We start from the raw sequence: 13,625 nt of genomic DNA on the forward strand, positions 1-13,625 counted from the left end.
GGAATCGGCTAATCCCTGGCTTACGTATTATGCCTCTTCGACTGGCCTCTCCAATCGGCTGAGCACCCGTATGCTCGTTTCATGGGTTGACTTAGGCATACGGAGTTCATCCCTAGTCTAAGCGTACGGAGTTCATTCCCAGTCTAAGATTGGATCGGATCGAGGCTTGCGATAGTAGGATCAACAGGACGCAGGGGGATCGAGCCGATCCCCGGCTTGCGCATTCTACCTCTCCGGCCGGCTGAGCACTAGCACGCTCGTTTCATGGGTCGGCTTAGGCGTACAGAGTTCATTCCACATCAAAGCCCTAGCTGGATCAAGGGTTGTGGCAGCAGGACCAACAGCGGGGTCGACTGATCCCTGGCTTGTGCATTATGCCTCTCCGACCGACCTCTCCGATCGGTTGAGCACCCGTACGCTCGTTTCATGGGTTGACTTACGCATACGGAGTTCATCCCCAGTCTAAGCATACAGAGTTCATTCCCAGTCTAAGATCAGATCGGATCGAGGCTTATGGCAGTACGATCAGCAGCACGCAGGGGGACCAGTACAATCCTCGGCTTACGCATTCTGCCTCTCCGACCGGCTGAGCACCTGTACGCCCGTTTCATGGGTTGGCTTAGGCATAAGGAGTTCATTCCATGTCTAAGCCCCAACCGGACCGAGGGTTGTGGCAGCGGGACCGACAGCATGTAGAGGGGGACCGGGCCGATCCCCGGCTTACGCATTCTGCCTCTCCGACTGGCTGAGCGCGTGCACGCCCGTTTCATGGTTTGGCTTAGGCATAGGGAGTTCATTCCATGTCTAAGCCCCAACCAGACCGAGGGCTATGGTAGCGGGACCGATAGCACTAGAGGAGGACCCGGCCGATCCCCGACTCGCACATTATGCCTCTCCAGTTAGCTCAGCACCCGCACGCTCGTTTCGTGGGTTGACTTAGGCATACGGAGTTCATTCCCAGTCTAACATCAGACCGGATCAAGGGTTGCAGCAGCATGATCGATAGCACGCAGGGGGGATCAGGTCGATCCCCGGCTTGCGCATTCTGCCTCTCCGACCGACTGAGCACCCGCACGCTCGTTTCGTGGGTTGGCTTAGGCATAGGGAGTTCATTCCATGTCTAAGCCCCAGCCGGAATGAGGGTTGTGGCAGCGAGATCGGCAACACGTAGAGGGGGACTGGGCCGATCCCCGACTTGCGCATTATGCCTCTCCGATCGGCTCAGCACCCGCACGTTCGTTTCGTGGGTTGACTTAGGCATACGAAGTTCATTTCCAGTCTAAGATCAGACCGGACTGAGGGTTACGACAGCAGGATCGACAGCAGGCAAGGGGGGACCGGGTCAATCCCTGGCTTGCGCATTCTGCCTCTTCAGCCGGTTGAGCGCCCGCACTCTCGTTTCATGGGTTGGCTTAGGCATATGCAGTTCATTCCATGTCTAAGCATACAGAGTTCATTCCCAGTCTAAGATCGGATCGGATTGAGGGTTGCGACAGCAAGATCGGTAGCACCCAGGGGGGATCAGGTCGATCCCTGGCTTGTGCATTCTGCCTCTCCGACCGGCTGAGGGCCTGTACGCTTGTTTCATGGGTTGGTTTAGGCATACGAAGTTCATTCCATGTCTAAGCCCCAACTGGACCGAAGGTTATGGCAGCAGGACCGGCAGCAGGATCGGAAGCACGCAGAAGGGGACCGAGCTGATACTCGGCTTGCGCATTATGCCTCTCCGACTGGCTTGTCCAGCCGACTGAGCGCCCGCACGCTCATTTCATGGGTTGACTTAGGCATACGGAGTTCATCCCTAGTCTAAGCATACAAAGTTCATTCCCAGTCTAAGATCGGATCGGATCGAGGGTTACGGCAGCAAGATCGACAGCATGTAGGGGGGATAGGGCCGATCCCCAGCTTGCACATTCTGCCTCTCCGACCAGCTGAGTGCCCGCACACCTGTTTCGTGGGTTGGCTTAGGCATAGGGAGTTTCTTCCATGTCTAAGCCCCAGCTAGATCGAGGGTTATGGTAGCAGGACCGGCAGCATGCAGAGGGGGACTGGGTCAATCCCTGGCTTGCGCATTATGCCTCTTCGACCGGTTCAGCGCCGTACGCTCATTTCATGGATTGACTTATGCATACGGAGTTCATTCTCGATCAAAGATTAGACCAGACCAAGGGTTACGGTAGCAGGATCGACAGCACATAGAGGAGGCTGGGTCGATCCCCGACTTGCGCATTCTGCCTCTCTGGTCGGTTGAGTGCCCGCACGCTCGTTTCATGGGTTGGCTTAGGCATACGGAGTTCAGTCCATGTCTAAGCATACAGAGTTCATTCTCAGTCTAAGATTTTGAGTGATGGTGCACATGCTGGGCTCAGGCATGTGCAGGTGCCGCATTTTTTTCGCCCAGGGCACCATCGCCGGAGAGCTTAACCAGCGGCATTGAGGGTTTCGGTGATTGGGGGTTCGGGGTGTATGCACACATGATGTACGATGGGTGCTGGTACTTGGCCCTTATATTGGCCCCCTATCCCTCATCAAACCTCGAGAACTCACACCCCCTTAAAGAGCATTTGAGATTTTTTGGGTTTGCTGTCGGTAGCCATTAAAGTGTCTGAAATGGGGACACTTTTTTCAAATGATCTCAAAATCTTCTCCACTTCGAGCTTTTAGCTGAATTGTTTTGTGCATCCCAACAAAAATACAAGGATCACCTCTACCAAATTTGGGGACAAAACTCTTTCTAAAAAAATTTTAAAAAATCTCGAACCGTAAAAAGTTTCAAAAATCGTGAAAAATAGAAAACGGGTCGTCTTGCCATGAAACTTCACATGAAGGCTTAGGGGACCATTGTATGAATTTAAAAGCCATAAAAATGGCATTCACATGACAAAAATATGAAGATGTGCTTGAACCCACCTACCACTCGTTCGATCCTTGGCTTGCGCATCCTGCCTCTCTGGTCCGCGGAGCACCCACATGCTCATTTCGTGGGTTTACTTAGGCACACAGAGTTCATCCCTAGTGTAAGCATATAGAGTTCATTCCCAATCTAAGATCAAATCATACCGAGGGTTACGACAGTAGGATCGGCAGGACGCAAGAGGGATCGGGTCGATCCCCAGCTTACGCATTCTGCCTCTCTGACCGGCTGAGCGCCCGCATGCTTGTTTCATGGGTTGGCTTAGACATAGGGAGTTCATTCCATGTCTAAGCCCCAATCGGACCGAGGGTTATGGCAGCGGGACCGACAACATGTAGAAGGGGACCAGACCAATCCCCTACTTGCACATTATGCCTCTCCGGTTGGCTCAGCACCCGCATGCTCGTTTCATGGGTTGACTTAGGCATACGGAGTTCATTCCCAGTCTAAGATTGGAATGGACCGAGGGTTGTGGCAGCAGGATCGTTAGCACGCAAGGGGGACCGGGCTGATCCCCGACTTGCGCATTTTGCCTCTCCGATCGGCTGAGCGCCCGCACGTTCATTTCGTGGGTTGGCTTAGGCATGCAGAGTTCATTCCATGTCTAAGCATACGGAGTTCATTCCCAGTCTATGATCGGACCGGACCGAGGGTTACGATAGTAGGATTGACAGCACGTAGGGGGGACCAGGCCGATCCCGGGCTTACGCATTCTGCCTCTCCTACTAGCTGAGCACCCGCACGCTTATTCCATGGGTTGACTTAGGCATGTGAAGTTCATCCCCAGTCTAAGCATGCGGAGTTCATTCCCAGTCTAAGATCGAACTGGACCGTGGGTTGCAACAGTAGGATCGATAGCCTGCAGGGGGGACCGGGCTGATCCCCGGCTTGCGTATTCTTCCTCTCCGGCTGGCTGAGTGCCCGCACGCCCGTTTCGTGGGTTGGCTTAGGCATAGGGAGTTCATTCCATATCTAAGCCCCAATCGGACTGAGGGTTGTGGCAGCGGGACCGATAGCATGCAAAGGGGGATCGGGCCGATCCCTGACTTGCGTATTATGCCTTTTCGGCCTGCTAAACGCCTGTACGCTCGTTTCATGGGTTGACTTATGCATACGGAGTTCATTCCTAGTCTAAGATCGGACCGGACCGAGGGTTGTGGCAGCAGGATCGACAACATGCAGGTGGGGACCGGGCCGATCCCCGGCTTGCGCATTCTGCCTCTCTGGCCGACTGAGCGCCCGTACGCTCCTTTCGTGTCTTGGCTTAGGCATACAGAGTTCATTCCATGTCTAAGCATACGGAGTTCATTCCCAGTTTAAGATTTTGAGCCATGGTGCACATGCTACGCTCGAACATGTGCAGGTGCCGTATTTTTTTCGCTCGGGGCACCATCGTCGGAGCATTGCCAGAGAGCCTAACCGTCGGCATTAGGGGTTCCAGTGATTGGGGGGCCAGGGGGTGTGCGGACATGATGTGCGATAGGTGCTGGTACTTGGCCCATATATTGGCCCCCTATCCCTCATCAAACCTCGAGAACTCACACCCCTTAAAGAGCATTTGAGATTTTATAGGCTTGTTGCCAGTAGCCATTAAAGTGTCTGAAATGGTGACACTTTTTTCAAACGGTCACAAAATCTTCTCCACTTCGAGTTTTTAGCTAATGTTTTGTGCATGCCAACAAAAATACAAGGATCACCTCTACCAATTTTGGGGACACAAGTCTTTCAAAAAAAATTTTAAAAAATCCCAAACCGCAAAAAGTTTCAAAAATCATGAAAAATAGAAAACGGGTCGTCTTGCCACGAAACTTCACATGAAGGCTTAGGGGACCATTTTATGAATTTACAAGCCATAAAAATAGCATTGGCTTGGCAGAAATATGAAGATGTGCTTAAACCCACCTACCACCCGTTCGATTCCCGGCTTGCGCATCCTGCCTCTCTGGTCGGCTGAGCGCCCGCACCCTCTTTTCGTGGGTTGACTTAGGCATACAGAGTTCATTCCCAATCTAAGCATACGGAGTTCTTTCCCAGTCAAGATTGGACCTGATCGAGGGTTACGGTAGCAGGATCAGTAGCACGTAAGTGGGATAGGGCCGATCCTCAGCTTACGTATTTTACCTCTTCGGCCGGTCGAGCACCCGCACACACATTTCTTGGGTTGGCATAGGCATTGGGAGTTCATTCCATGTCTAAGCCCCAGCTGGACCGAGGGTTGTGGCAGCGCGATCGGCAGCACGCAGAAGGGGGTTGGGTCGATCCCTGGCTTGCGCATTATGCCTCTCCGACCGGGTCAGCGCCTGCTCGCTCGTTTCGTGGGTTGAGTGAGGCATATGGAGTTCATTCCCAGTCTATGATCGGACCGGACCGAGGGTTGTGGCTGCAGGATCGACAGCATGTAGGGGGACTGGGTCGATCCCCAGCTTACGCATTCTACCTTTCCGACCGACTGAGCGCTCACGCTCATTTTGTGGGTTGACTTAGGCATACGGAGTTCATCCCTAGTCTAAGCATACAGAGTTCATTCCCAGTCTAAGATCAGATCGGACCGAGGGTTGTGACAGTAGGATCGGTAGCACGTAGGGGGGACTAGGCCGTTCCTCGGCTTGCGCATTTTGCCTCTCTGACCGGCTGAGCGCCCGCACGCACGATTCGTGGGTTAGCTTAGGCATAAGGAGTTCATTCCATCTCTCAGCCCTAGCCAGACTGAGGGTTGTGGCAAGGGGACCGACAGCACGTGAGGGAGACCGGGCTGATCCTCAGCTTGCACATTATTCCTCTTCGGTTGGCTCAGCGTCGGCACGCTCGTTTCATGGGTTGACTTATGCATACGGAGTTCATTCCCAATCTAAGATCAGACCAGACCGAGGGTTATAGTAGCAGGATCGACAGGGGGGTTGAGCCAATCCTCGACATGCGCATTCTGCCTCTCCGACTGGCTGAGCACCCATACACTCATTTCGTGAGTTGGCTTAGGCATACGGAGTTCATTCCATGTCTAAGCCCTAGCCGGACTGAGGGTTGTGGCAACAGGACTAGCAGTGGGATAAGCAGCACGCAGAGGTGGACCGGGCTAATCCCTGGCCTACGCATTATGTCTTTTTGGTCGGCCTCTCCGGCCGACTGAGCGCCTGCACGCTCGTTTCGTGGGTTGACTTAGGCATACGGAGTTCATCCCCAGTCTAAGCATACGGAGTTCATTCCCAGTCTAAGATCGAACTGGACCAAGGGTTACGACAGCAGGATCGATAGCACGCAGGGGGGACTGGGCTGATCCCTGGCTTGTGTATTCTGCCTCTCCGGCCGGTTGAGCACCCGTACACCCATTTCGTGGGTTGGCTTAGGTATAAGGAGTTCATTCCACGTCTAAGCCCCAACCAGATCGAGGGTTGTGGGAGCGGGACCGATAGCACGTAGAGGGGGACCGGGTTGATCCCTGGCTTGCGTATTATGCCTCTTCGGTCGGCTCAGTGCCCACATGCTCATTTCGTGGGTTGACTCATGCATACGTAGTTCATTCCCAGTCTAAGATCGGACCAAACCGATGGTTGCGACAACAGGATCGACAGCATGTAGGGGGGTCGACAGCACGCAGAGGGGGATCGGGTCGATCCCCAACTTGCGCATTATGCCTCTCCGGCCTGCTCAATGCCCACACGCTCATTTCGTGGGTTGACTTAAGCATACGGAGTTCATTCCCAGTCTAAGATCAAACCGAACCGAGGGTTACGGCAGCAGGATCGATAACACGCAGGAGGGACTAAGCCGATCCCCAGCTCGCGCATTCTGCCTCCTCGACCGACTGAGCACCCACATGCTCGTTTTATGGGTTGGCTTAGGCATACAGAGTTCATTCCATGTCTAAGCTTATGGATTCATTCCCAGTCTAAGATTGGACTAGACCGAGGGTTGCAGCAGCAAGGCCAGCAGCAGGATCGACAGCACACAAGGGGCGACTGGGTTGATCTTCGACTTTCGCATTCTGCCTCTCTGATCGGCTGAGCGCTTGCGCGTTCGTTTCGTGGGTTGGCTTAGGCATCCGAAGTTCATTCCATGTCTAAGCCCCAGTTGGATCAAGGGTTGTGGTAGCAGGATCGACAGTGGGATTGGCAGCATGCAGAAGAGGACTGGGCTGATCCCTGGTTTGTGCATTATGCCTCTCCGGTCGGCTGAGTGCCCGCACGCTCGTTTCGTGGGTTGACTTAAGCATACGGAGTTCATCCCCAGTCTAGGCTTATAGAGTTCATTCCCAGTCTAAGATCAAACTAGATTGAAGGTTGCGACAGCATGATCAGCAGTATGCAGAGGGGACCAGGCCGATCCTCGGCTTACGCATTTTGCCTCCCCGATCGACTGAGCGCCCGCACGCCTGTTTCGTGGGTTGGCTTAGGCATAGGGAGTTCATTCCATGTCTAATTCCCAGCTGGACCAAGGGTTGTGACAGCGGGACCGGCAGCACGCAGAGGGGGACCGAGCCAATCCTCGGCTTACGCATTATGCCTCTTCGGCCTGCTCAGTGCTCGCAGGCTCATTTCGTGGGTTGACTTATGCATACGGAGTTCATTCCCAATCTAAGATTGGATCGGACCGAAGGTTGTGGCAGCAAGATGGACAACACTCAGGGGGGGACCGGGCCGATCCCCGGCTTGCGCATTCTATCCCTCCGGTTTGCTGAGCTCCCACACGCTCGTTTCATAGGTTGGCTTAGGCATACGGAGTTCATTCCATGTCTAAGCGTACAGAGTTCATTCCATGTCTAAACATGCGGGGTTCATTCCCAGTCTAAGAGTTTGAGCCACGATGCACATGCTAGGCTCGGGCATGTGTTGGTACCGCATTGTTTTCACCCGGGGCACCATCATCGGAGCATCGTCGGAGAGCTTAACCGGTGGCAATGGGGTTCCGGCGATTGGGGGGCCGGGGGGATGTGCACACATGATGTACGATGGGTGCTGGTACTTGGCCTTTATATTGGCACCCTATCCCTCATCAAACCTCAAGAACTCACACCCCCTTAAAAAGCATTTGAGATTTTATAGGTTTGCTGCCAGTAGCCATTAAAGTGTCTGAATTGGGGATACTTTTTCCAAATGATCACAAAATCTTCTCCACTTCGAGTTTTTAGCCAAATTTTTTTGTGCATGGCAACAAAAATACAAGGATCATCTCTACCAAATTTGGGGACAAAACACTTTCTAAAAGAATTTTAAAAAATCCTGAACAGTAAAAAGTTTCAAAAATTATGAAAAATAGAAAATGGGACGTCTTGCCACGAAACTTCACATGAAGGCTTAGGCAACCATTGTATGAATTTACAAGCCATAAAAATGGCATTGGCACAGCAGAAATATGAAGATGTGCTTGAACCCACCTACCACCCGTTTGATCCCCGGCTTGCGCATCCTGCCTCTCTAGTCGATTGAGTGCCCGCACACTCGTTTCGTTTGTTGACTTAGGCATATGGAGTTCATCCCTAGTCTAAGCATACGGAGTTCATTCCCGGTCTAAGATTGGACCGGATCGAGGGTTGTGGCAGCAGGATCGGTGGCACGCAGGGGGGACCGGGCCGATCCCCGGCTTGCGCATTCTACCTCTCCAACCGGCTGAGCGCCCGCACACCCGTTTCGTGGGTTGGCTTAGGCATAGGGAGTTCATTCCATGTCTAAGCCCTAGCCGGACCGAGGGTTGTGGTAGCGGGATCGACAGCACGCAGAGAGGGACCGGGCCGATGCCTGGCTTGCGTATTATGCCTCCCCGACCAGCTCAGCGCCCGCACGCTCATTTCATGAGTTGGCTTAGGCATACGGAGTTCATTCCATGTCTAAGCCCCTGTCGGACCGAGGGTTGTGGCAGTAGGACCGACAGCGGGATCGACAGCACACAGAGGGGGATCGGGTTGATCCCCAGCTGTGTATTATGCCTCTCCGAGTGGCCTCTCCAGTCGACTGAGTGCCCGTACACTCATTTCATGGGTTGACTTAGGCATACGAAGTTCATCCCCAGTCTAAGCATACAGAGTTCATTCCCAGTCTAAGATCAAACTGGACCGAAGGTTGCGACAGCAGGATTGGCAGTACGCAGGGGGGATTGGGCCGATCCTCGGCTTACGCATTCTACCTCTTCGGCCGACTGAGCGCCCGCACGCCTGTTTCATGAGTTGGCTTAGGCATAGGGAGTTCATTCGATGTCGAAGCCTCAGTCAGACCGAAGGTTGTGGTAGCGGGATCGACAGCACGCAGAGGGGGATCGGGATGATCCCCAGATCGTGCATTATGCCTCTTCGGCCGGCTCAGTGCCCGTACACTCATTTCATGGGTTGACTTATGCATACGAAGTTCATTCCCAGTGTAAGATCATACCAGACCAAGGGTCACAGTAGCAGGATTGATAGCATGTAGGGGGGATCGGGTTGATCCTCAGCTTGCACATTCTGCCTCTCCAGCCGGTTGAGTGCCGGTACGTTCGTTTCATGGGTTGGCTTAGGCATACGGAGTTCATTCCATGTCTAAGCCCCAGCAGAACTGAGGGTTGTGGTAGCTGGACCGGCAGCGGGATCGACAGCACGCAGAGGGGGATCGACATCACGTAGAGGGGATAAAATGGGTCGTCTTGCCACGAAACTTCACATGAAGGCTTAGGGGACCATTGTATGAATTTACAAGCCATAAAAATGGCATTGGCACGATAGAAATATGAAGATGTGCTTGAACCCACCTACCACCCGTTTGATCCCTGGCTTGTGCATCCTACCTCTCTGGTCGGCTGAGCGCCCGCACATTTGTTTCGTGGGTTGACTTAGACATACGAAGTTCATCCCCAGTCTAAGCATATGGAGTTCACTCCCAGTCTAAGATCAGACCGGACCGAGGGTTGGGCAGCAGGATCGATAGCACACAGAGGGGATCGGGCTGATCCCTGACTTACACATTTGCCTCTCCGACCGACTAAGCACCCACACGCTCGTTTCACGGGATGGCTTAGGCATACGAAGTTCATTCCATGTCTAAGCCCCAGCCGAACTGACGGTTATGGCAGTAGGATCCGCAATGGGATTGACAGCACATAGAGGGGGACCGGGCTGATCCCTGGCTTGCTCATTATGCCTCTCCAATCGGCTGAGCACTAGTACGCTCATTTCATGGGTTGGCTTAGGCATACGGAGTTCATTCCATGTCTAAGTCCCAGCTAGACCGAGGGTTGTGGTAGCAGGACCAACAGCGGGACTAGTCTATGCATACGGAGTTCATTCCCAGCCTAAGATCGAACCGAACCGAAGGTTACGACAGTAAGATCGACAGCACGCAGAGGGGACCTGGCCGATCCCCGGCATATGCATTTTGCCTCTCCAGTCGGCTGAGCACCCGCACACCCGTTTTGTGGGTTGGCTTAGACATAGGGAGTTCATTCCATGTCTAAGCCCTAGACGGATCGAGGGTTGTGGCAACGGGACCGACAGCATGCAGAGGGGGACCGGGCCAATCCCTGAACTTATGCATTCTGCCTCTCCGGCTGGCTCAATGCCCACACGCTCATTTCATGGGTTGACTTAGGCATACGGAGTTCATTCCTAGTCTAAGATTGGCCCGGATCGAGGGTTGCGGCAGCAGGATTGACAGCACGCAGAGGGGGACTAGGTTGATCCCCGGCTTACGTAGTCTACCTCTCCGGTCGGTTGAGCACCCACACCCTCGTTTCATGGGTTGGCTTAGGCATACGGAGTTCATTCCATGTCTAAGCATACGGAGTTCAGTCCCAGTCTAAGCTCAGACCGAATCGAGGATTGTGACAGTAGGACCAGCAGTAGGATCGACAGCATGCAGTGGGGATCGGGCCGATCCCCGACTTAAGCATTCTGCCTCTTCGGCTAGCTGAGCGCTCGCACGCCCGTTTTATTGGTTGGCTTAGGCATAGGGAGTTCATTCCATGTCTAAGCCCCAGCTAGACTGAGGGTTGTGGTAGTGAGACCGGCAGCACGTAGAGGGGGATCGGGCTGATCCCCGGCTTGCGCATTATGCCTCTTCGATCAGCTCAACACCTGCACGCTCGTTTCATGGGTTGACTTATGCATATGGAGTTCATTCCATGTCTAAGTATACGGAGTTCATTCCCAGTCTAAGATTTTTAGCCACGATGCATATGCTTGGCTCGGGCATGTGCTGGTGCCACATTTTTTTCACCCGGGGCACCATCGCCAGAGCATAGTCAGAGCATAGTCGGAGAGCTTAATTGACGACATTGGGGTTTCGACGATTGGAAGGGCTGGGAGGTGTGCACACATGATGTACGATGGGTGCTGGTACTTGGCCCTTATATTGGCCCTCTATCCCTCATCAAACCTTAAGAACTCACACCCCCTTAAAGAGCATTTGAGATTTACAAGCCATAAAAATGGCATTGGCATGACAGAAATATGAAGATGTGCTTGAACCCACCTTCCACCCGTTCGATCCCCGACTTACGCATCCCACCTTTCTGGTCGACTGAGTGCCCGCACGCTCGTTTCGTGGGTTGACTTAGGCATACGGAGTTCATCCTAGTCTAAGCATACGAAGTTCATTCCCAGTCTAAGATCAGATCAAATCGAGGTTTGCAGTAGCAGGATCGACAGCACGCAGGGGGGATCGAGCCGATCCCCGGCTTGCTCATTCTGCCTCTTCAGCCGACTGAGTGCCTGCACGTTCATTTCGTGGGTTCGCTTAGGCATACAAAATTCATTCCATGTCTAAGCCCCAGCCGGATCGAGGGTTGTGGCAGCAGGACCGGTAGCACGCAAAGGTGGACCAGGCTAATCCCCGACTTACGCATTATGCCTCTCCGACCGGCCTCTCCGATCGGCTGAGTGCCCACAGGCTCGTTTCATGGGTTGACTTAGGCATATGGAGTTCATCCCCAGTTTAAGCATTTGGAGTTCATTCCCAGTCTAAGTTCAGACCGGATCGACGATTGCCACAGCAGGATCGACAGCACACTGGGGGCACCGAGCCGATCCCTGGCTTGTGTATTCTGCCTCTCCGATCGGCTGATCGCCTGCACGTCTGTTTCATGGGTTGGCTTAGGCATAGGGAGTTCATTCCATGTCTAAGCCCTAGCTGGACAGAGGGTTGTGGCAGCGGAATTGACAGCACATAGAAGGGGACCGGGCTGATCCCCGGTTTGCGCATTATGCCTCGTCGATTGGCTCTGCTCCCGCATGCTCATTTCGTGGGTTGATTTATGCATACGGAGTTCATTCCCAGTCAAAGATTGGACCAGACCAAGGGTTGTGGCAGCAAGATTGACAGAATGCAGGGGGGGACCAGGTCTATCCCCGGCTTGCACATTTCGCCTCTCCGATCGGTTGAGCGCCCGCACGCCTGTTTCGTGGGTTGGCTTAGGCATACGGAGTTCATTCCTTGTCTAAGCATACGGAGTTCATTCCCAGTATAAGATTTTGAGCCGCGGTGCACATGTTGGCTCGGGCATGTACTGGTGCCGCATTTTTTTCACCCGGGGCACCATCGTTGGAGCATCACCAGAGAGCCTAACCGGTGGCATTGGGGGTTCCGGCAATTGGAGGGGCCGGGGGCTATGCGCACATGATGTATGATGGGTGCTGGTACTTGGCCCTTATATTGGCCCCCTATCCCTCATCAAACCTCGAGAACTTACACCCCCTTAAAGAGCATTTGAGATTTTATAGGTTTGCTGCCAGTAGCCATTAAAGTGTCTGAAAATGGGGATACTTTTTTCAAACGGTCACAAAATCTTCTCCACTTCGAGTTTTTAGATGAATTTTTTTGTGCATGCCAAAAAAAATACAAGGATCACCTTTACCAATTTTGGGGACAAAAATATTTGTAAAAAAATTTTAAAAAATCCTGAACTGTAAAAAGTTTCAAAAATCATGAAAAATAGAAAACGGGTCGTCTTGCCACGAAACTTCACGTGAAGGCTCAGAGGACCATTGTATGAATTTACATGCCATAAAAATTTCATTGGCATCATAGAGATATGAAGATGTGCTTGAACCCACCTACCAGCCATTCGACCCCGGCTTGCGCATCTTGCCTCCCTGGTCGACTGAGCGCCTGCACGCTCGTGTTGTGGGTTGACTGAGGCATACGGAGTTCATCCCTATTCTAGGCATACGGAGTTCATTCCCAGTCTAAGATCAGACTGGACCGAGGGTTGCAGCAGCAGGATCGGCAGCACGCAGGGGGGACCAAGTCGATCCTCGGCTTGTGCATTCTGTCTCTCCGGTCGGCTAAGCACTCGCACGCCCGTTTTATGGGTTGGCTTAGGCATAGGGAGTTCATTCCATGTCTAAGCCCATCTTATTTCTGTCGTGCCATTGCCATTTTTATGGCTTGTAAATTCATACAATGGTCTCTTAAGCCTTCATGTGAAGTTTCGTGGCAAGACGACCCGTTTTCTATTTTTCATGATTTTCAAAACTTTTTGCGATTCGGGATTTTTTAAACTTTTTTTAGAAAGAGTTTTGTCCCTAAATTTGGTAGAGGTGATCCTTGTATTTTTGTTGCTATGCACAAAACAATTCAGCAAAAAACTCGAAGTGGAGAAGATTTTATGATCGTTTGAAAAAAATGTCCCCATTCCAGACACTTTAATGGCTACTGGCAGCAAACCTATAAAATCTCAAATGCTCTTTAAGGGGGTGTGAGTTCTTGAAATTTGATGAGGGATAGGGGCCCAATATAACGACCAAGTACCA

Source organism: Durio zibethinus, chromosome 7 (assembly GCF_047325235.1).
Source record: "Durio zibethinus cultivar Kanyao isolate XHJ-2024 chromosome 7, ASM4732523v1, whole genome shotgun sequence".
NCBI lineage: Eukaryota > Viridiplantae > Streptophyta > Magnoliopsida > Malvales > Malvaceae > Durio > Durio zibethinus.